The sequence below is a fragment of the Sparus aurata genome, chromosome 16, assembly GCF_900880675.1.
Source record: "Sparus aurata chromosome 16, fSpaAur1.1, whole genome shotgun sequence".
Lineage (NCBI taxonomy): Eukaryota > Metazoa > Chordata > Actinopteri > Spariformes > Sparidae > Sparus > Sparus aurata.
Window position 1 is genome coordinate 3509458 of NC_044202.1, and position 6898 is coordinate 3516355.

A 6898-nucleotide genomic window follows, 5' to 3' on the forward strand; every position below is an offset into this window, starting at 1 on the left:
TGGGAAGACTGTGCTGAAATATGAACGGGAAGAAGGTGTGTGAGTTTGTGGCAATCACATTATGTAGGACCTGCTGTCGTTTCTTGTTTGAGCTGAGTTTTCTGGGCTGATTGCAGTGGATTCAGATCACCTGTTGCAGATTTTGGAGACTGGTTCCTGGATTCTCCTCACAGCCAGTCAGGGTGTGACGGCTTAAGAGAGACCTCACCTGTATTATTTTGTTTTTCCAGCTGTCAGGTAGCTGTTCATGTCAATATAATGAGAGTAACGAGTCAGCCTGGTCACACCAAATGATGTAGAAATCATTTAGCATGTTGTCAAGGCATTATTTTGCCTTTTGAGTGTAATTTAATGTGTCTGCATTGAGTTTGTCACGTGTTGTTTTAGGTCCAAATGTTCAAGACTCATCGAGCGATGAAGTCCATATTTTAGGGGAAGTATTTAACTTTAATATCAGGTACGCAACGTCATGTATGTAACTCAAGTAAAGTTATTTCAAGCCTCCCTGTGATCTAAACCCAACCAATTAGCTTTGTTGCCAAACTGTGACCATTTCACCACATAGCCAGGTGTTTATAATTGTTACCATGGCGATGAGGTCACCTGACTTCCTCCCCTCCTGCAGATGAAAAGATCATAAAATGCGGAAAATGTTAAACGACACGCAAAAGGCTTCGATTGGTGTGATTTTAACGACGTGCCGTGAGATTGTGTTGATTCACATTCGAACCCCGAAAAGGAAACGCAACATTTCTTTCTTTTCATCTCTTTTCCTTCAGCTCTTTCTGACTCAAAAACTACATTTCTGAGGTGCTAGAAAAGACTTAGAGTTCCCTTTTTTTCTGCTCAAAGTGCACAGAGACCCTGAATGATGAGGGTTTCATCCGTCTGTATAGGAAGCAGCATGTACAGGCCTACACGGTTTATTCCCGAACACCCAAACAGTCCAACAGAGCGGTGGAGTAAATCAATCCGGGGGAGGTTCGCGCCACATGAAAAGTGTGTCATCCTGGAGGTAATTGCATCTGTATGTGCAGCAGGGGCCGACTGTGAAGAAGCCACATGAAGAGACGTCATTACTCTGAGGCCTTTTCACTGTCAGTGCTGTGATTCATACGGCGCTAATATATGGAAAGTAGCAGCTCAAATGCAGCAGAGGTGAATGTAAAGATCCTGTATGTGCGGGGAGGCTGGAGGAAGACGAAGCCGAAGCACGAGTGGAGATGAGAGAGATTCGCACGGATAAAAAGATTTTGCATTACGTACTGAGAGACTCACACGAGCTCAAGGAAACAAACTCTAAACTCGTGTTTTCAAACGCAGTTTTTATCACTTCACATTTTGACGTGCAGGCTTGACATTTCAATTGTTCAGAGAGTGAATACATGACAGCTCCCACATGAGCTCTTTCACTGTTTTTCTTTTTTTTTTTCTCTTGTACTTGTTACATTCATATTTCTGAGCCGAACGGGAAACATGCTGACGTTACCTGAGAGGAAAAGACATGAAAAGACTGAGAGGAAAAAGCCTTTTAAAGCCGCAGCTCAAACTAGGACGGCGTTCATTGACCGTCAAACAAAAGGCCTGAACGCTTCGGGGACGGGAACAGATGAAGCTTCAGTCCTAAAGATGACGTTCAGTAAGCAACTGATTTATCTGCAGCCGGTGTCGCCGTGCAGTTTACAGTACGGATCAGTGATGAACGCGGCTCTTTATTCTACATCAGATAAAATGCAGCACTCGTGTTGCAGAAACGTGTTTTTCTCCTGAGAAGCTTCAGACGGTGAGCGAAGTGTGAGTGACTGAAAGCTTCCTGAAGGTGTAAACTCTTCAGCAGAGACAGATTCTCTGTAGCTTTCGTGCAAACTCAGCTTTGATAAACGGCAGAGGTGCAGCGCAGACAAACTTATTATATAACCGGGTTACAAAACACAAGAGCTTTCGCAGACTGGAGATGTTATTGTGCGTTGTAAACTCATTTCCTATCATTCCTTTGGATGTGTTTGCCTGATTTGATTTGTTACTGCCTGTGGCCACCTCTAAACCCACTTCTTTTTTAAATACTGCCTCTTCATCTGTTCACAAGCCTGATTCTGAGTCTCCCTCTCCATTTGAACTTAAGCCTTAACCTGCCTGAATATGATCTTACCAGAGCCGCAGCCTGAATCTACGTCTTCATTTGAGTCTCATCTGTCATTCTGATTCTGTGTGGACCTGAACCTGTCTTCATATGAGCCTCAACTAAGCTTAGTCTGAACCCCAGCCTGCACCTGAAGCCTAACCTGAGCCTGAGTCTGCACCTGAAGCCTAACCCGAGCCCGAGTCTACACCTGAAGCCTAACCCGAGCCTGAGCCTGAGTCTACACCTGAAGCCTAACCTGAGCCTGAGTCTACACCTGAAGCCTAACCTGAGACTGAGTCTGCACCTGAAGCCTAACCCGAGCCTGAGCCTGAGTCTACACCTGAAGCCTAACCCGAGCCCGAGTCTGCACCTGAAGCCTAACCTGAGCCTGAGTCTACACCTGAAGCCTAACCTGAGCCTGAGTCTACACCTGAAGCCTAACCTGAGCCCGAGTCTACACCTGAAGCCTAACCTGAGCCTGAGTCTGCACCTGAAGCCTAACCTGAGCCCGAGTCTACACCTGAAGCCTAACCTGAGCCCGAGTCTACACCTGAAGCCTAACCTGAGCCTGAGTCTGCACCTGAAGCCTAACCTGAGCCTGAGCCCGAGTCTACACCTGAAGCCTAACCTGAGCCTGAGTCTGCACCTAAAGCCTAACCTGAGCCTGAGCCCGAGTCTACACCTGAAGCCTAACCTGAGCCCGAGTCTACACCTGAAGCCTAACCTGAGCCTGAGTCTACACCTGAAGCCTAACCTGAGCCCGAGTCTACACCTGAGGCCTAACCTGAGCCTGAGCCCGAGTCTACACCTGAAGCCTAACCTGAGCCTGAGTCTGCACCTAAAGCCTAACCTGAGCCCGAGTCTACACCTGAAGCCTAACCTGAGCCCGAGTCTACACCTGAAGCCTAACCTGAGCCTGAGTCTTCACCTGAAGCCTAACCCGAGCCCGGGTCTACACCTGAAGCCTAACCTGAGCCCGAGTCTGCACCTGAGGCCTAACCTGAGACCGAGTCTGCACCTGAGTCTGCACCTGAGGCCTAACCTGAGCCTGAGTCTACACCTGAAGCCTAACCTGAGCCCGAGTCTACACCTGAAGCCTAACCTGAGCCTGAGTCTTCACCTGAAGCCTAACCCGAGCCCGAGTCTGCACCTGAGGCCTAACCTGAGCCTGAGTCTGCACCTGAAGCCTAACCTGAGCCTGAGTCTGCACCTGAGTCTGCACCTGAGCCAAAGTCTGCACTTGTAATTCTCATACTTGCATCTCTGTATTCACAAATGAACACCGTAACATCCCGTTCCCTCTAACAGTGGAGGGGTTTTTGTACTCGTACTCCAGTGTCCTCATCCTAGTTGTGTTATGCATCACCATACATGATGTATTTTAATAAGGCAGATCCAGTAACATCCCCGCATGCCCCTCGACATGGCAGACGGCTAAACAAGTGGGGAGAAACAGTAGCAGGCTGGCAGTCAGGTAGGCAGAGATGGATGAGCAGAGACGCAGGCTGACACTTATTACTCTTACAGCACTAGTGATCAACAGTAATTATCTTTTCTGACCAGGGGAAGGCTGCCTTTAATGCCTCCCTCGCCGCTGACAGCTCATTAATCTCCAGCAGCTGAGCAGAGAGGAGCAGCAGAGCGCAAACCTGTTCCGACAACCTAGATACATACCTGAGAGATGACACAAATAAAGTCAGTCAACCCTGTTACCTAAAGAGGCTGCATAGGATCCTGCTCACATATAGAACGGGATGAGATCAGACGAGGCTCAGACTTGCAGCAGAGAGAGACGGGACTTTATCTCTGAGATGCGGCGGCAGTGTGACAACACATCACAGCTGAGATCATCTTAGTTTATCGAAGATGATAAATGCATGAAAGATATGAAAGCTGATCCTCTTGTTTTATAAAAAGTGGAAATACTGCGGGATGGTGGACGTGAAGAGTTTTATTACAGAGTGAGACGTCAACAAATGAAAACAGAACAACCACGAACACAATCGGCTTTTATTTAAACACGAGGAGTTGAAACTGGTTCGTCTCCATTTACATATATACATCTGTTTTAAAGAGACGCTTCTCTGCAGACACACTATAAGCTCTTCGGCGATACTCGGTAGCGACTGGTAGACACATTCTTCCCCATTAGAGGCAATTTTCAGAAAGTGAACCAAGACCAGATGCTGTTGACACAAAGTGAGTTCATTTTCAGGCTTAACAACTCACATTGTGTAAAGCAACAATAAAACAATGCCTCCTTGGCCGGGCGGCACGCTATAAACAGGCGGGCATACGAGAGCCTGCTCGCTGATTGTTGGAGGAAAAGAGCTGGAGCACTTCCAGTCATTGTTAACCATCCGTACGAAGGCAGCGCGCTGCTGTCGGACTCATTTACCTGCAGAAAGTGGAAAGAATTAAGTGCTTTAAATTATTTTTGACCTCCGTGTTCTTGCTGAAAAGCCACATTTCTGCTCGTATTTCTTTTTTTTTTGCACATCCATAGTTAGATTTACTGAAATCAGAAGCCCTGTGCAGATTGCAACCAACTGGACGCCCCTCGTCTCCCTAAATCCTACATAATAGACCTTTAAGTTACCAGGGTTCATGCAATAAAAGCGACTTTCTGATACAGAACATTTAAATGAATCTCTAATGCTGTTTTGTTTGTTTGCGATGTTGACTTAACGCCCTGCTGTGAACTCAAACTCTCCTTGTGGTGCCGAGCTGACTCCGTAGAGATCGATTCTTCTTTTGCCTGTTCAAGAAAAAAAAAAAGGTGCATTTGTGATTACGGCAGCGTACAGTTACATGTTTCAGTCCTGACAGCTGCCTGTCTTTGGCGGCAGGTCTCTCCGTCTTCTGACAGCCTCACTTATCACCTCGCTGCAGAGCCGAGAAGTGAGAAGTGAGAAGTGAGCTCCGGCTTTGTGCTGCTTTACCCCCCTCCGGCTGAGTCGGTGCCCAGAGTCTCTGGGATTGGCAGGGCCCTCGCTGTATAATGACGGTAATTCATTTCTATTAAACAGGTCCGTTATTATTGTTAAACCATTAGAGTGGCGTCGAGGCGATTAACACACGCTGCCAGACACCAGGCTGAGCGAGACAAATTAAAAAATCCAGTCACCTCGGCGGCCACCGCGCGCACCGTCACCGCCTTCGCACAGCCGGGAGAATACAAAGAGCGCGCAGGCTGCACACACTGTACTGTACGGTCAAATCAGACATGGATCCATATATAACAACCACTGGCTGCAACAAAAAACAAGATATTCAATGTAACCGGGACTGAAAACCCCCCAGGAGATGACGCTGAAATGTCACCACTCAATAAATCATAAAACGACAACAATAACAACGACAACAAAGGCGTGCAGATGGCGAGCTCACAAACAGCCGCTGTATTAATAAGGAAATCTAAATGACAAAAACAAGACACAGAGTGACAAAGGGAATACAATAGATTGAAGACGGCACCGTGATCAGAATGTGTCGTCTATTTTTAGCCGTGCTCACGGTGCGGCTCAGGGGAGGTGTGGGGGGTTCTGGGTAAAATGTCTTAACAACCATCAGACAGATTTGTGCACACACTCAAGTCCGCCTCTGGATAAATTATAGGATGTACAGTATGACAGAGCTGCTAGCATTGCTGTAAATCTGCCATATTCAGATTCAGGACCGAGCTTGATCTCCAAGGCGTGGTGGCCAAGTGGTAAGGCGTTGGTCTCGTAAACCAAAGATCATGGGTTCGAACCCCATCCATGCCTAACATGAGAGGAGAAGTTACCTTTGTGAAAGGAGCATTCAGACTGGCAATCATGAAACTTTACATCTGTGGAACTGTAACAAAAGCTGTTTTTGTTATCGGAAGGTCGCTGGTTCAATTCCCCTGGTCTGCATGTTGAAGTATCCTTGTGCAAGATACTGAACCCCAAAAACTGCTCCTGACGAGCTGCTTTGCACCTCGCATGGCAGCCACCGCCATCAGTGTATGAATATATATATAAATTACTGTAAGTTGCTTTGGAAGCTACCGTGTTGGAAGGCAGCGTACGTAGTGACTGATGCAGACTCACCAGCGTATAACGTTGCGGACGGAGGAACAAACGTGATTTGCCTGCAGTCTGATTCTAACCTTACATCACCGTGTGTCTCTCATCAGGACAAAATGTGGTTTTGGAGACTCGCCATGTGTCTGTCTCTCTCTGTCGACAGATTCTGTCACCGCTTACACAAACCGATGTGAGGTGGAGCTGAGAAAGTTCAGCGTGGTGTGGTTGAGATGGAAATAAAGGCAGAGTTTGAGGATGGGTGTGGTCGGAGCTGAGGCGATGAAAGCAGGTAAGGAAGGTGCCATCGCTCTAACCCACGCTGTTTAGATGCAGTCACAAATCTTTACAGGTGTGCAGGCTGGGATTTCATTATAAGTACATTTCAAGTGGAAAGACAAACTCTTCTTCAGCGTCAATACAAAAAAAAACTGCCACCAGACACATAATGAGTCCACTTTACCACTCAGGAATCAGCTGTTTGTATCCTTTTATTGCACACAGCAGACTTATTCTAACTGTGGATGAGCCTCTGCAGTTAAAATGCCTCCTCTTGTTTTTTCCCGCCTGCCAAACTTTGTGTCTTTGGCTGGTGTTTTTGTTCTCGGGATTCTAACGATGTTATTCAGGGATCCCAGAAGCAATATTTGCAACATTAGATGTGAATAAGTCCCTTTAATAGATTTTCCTTTTCCACCCCTCCGGTTTTATTTTTTATTATGTCTGT

At 46.9% G+C, this 6898-nt stretch overlaps 1 non-coding gene across 1 annotated transcript; it reads left to right on the forward strand.

Moving 5' to 3' along the window:
• The first annotated feature begins 5817 nt into the window (after positions 1–5817).
• Positions 5818–5889, forward strand: trnat-cgu (transfer RNA threonine (anticodon CGU)). The gene has a single exon. It is a non-coding gene; the product is annotated as a tRNA-Thr (tRNA).
• Positions 5890–6898: the final 1009 nt, after the last annotated feature.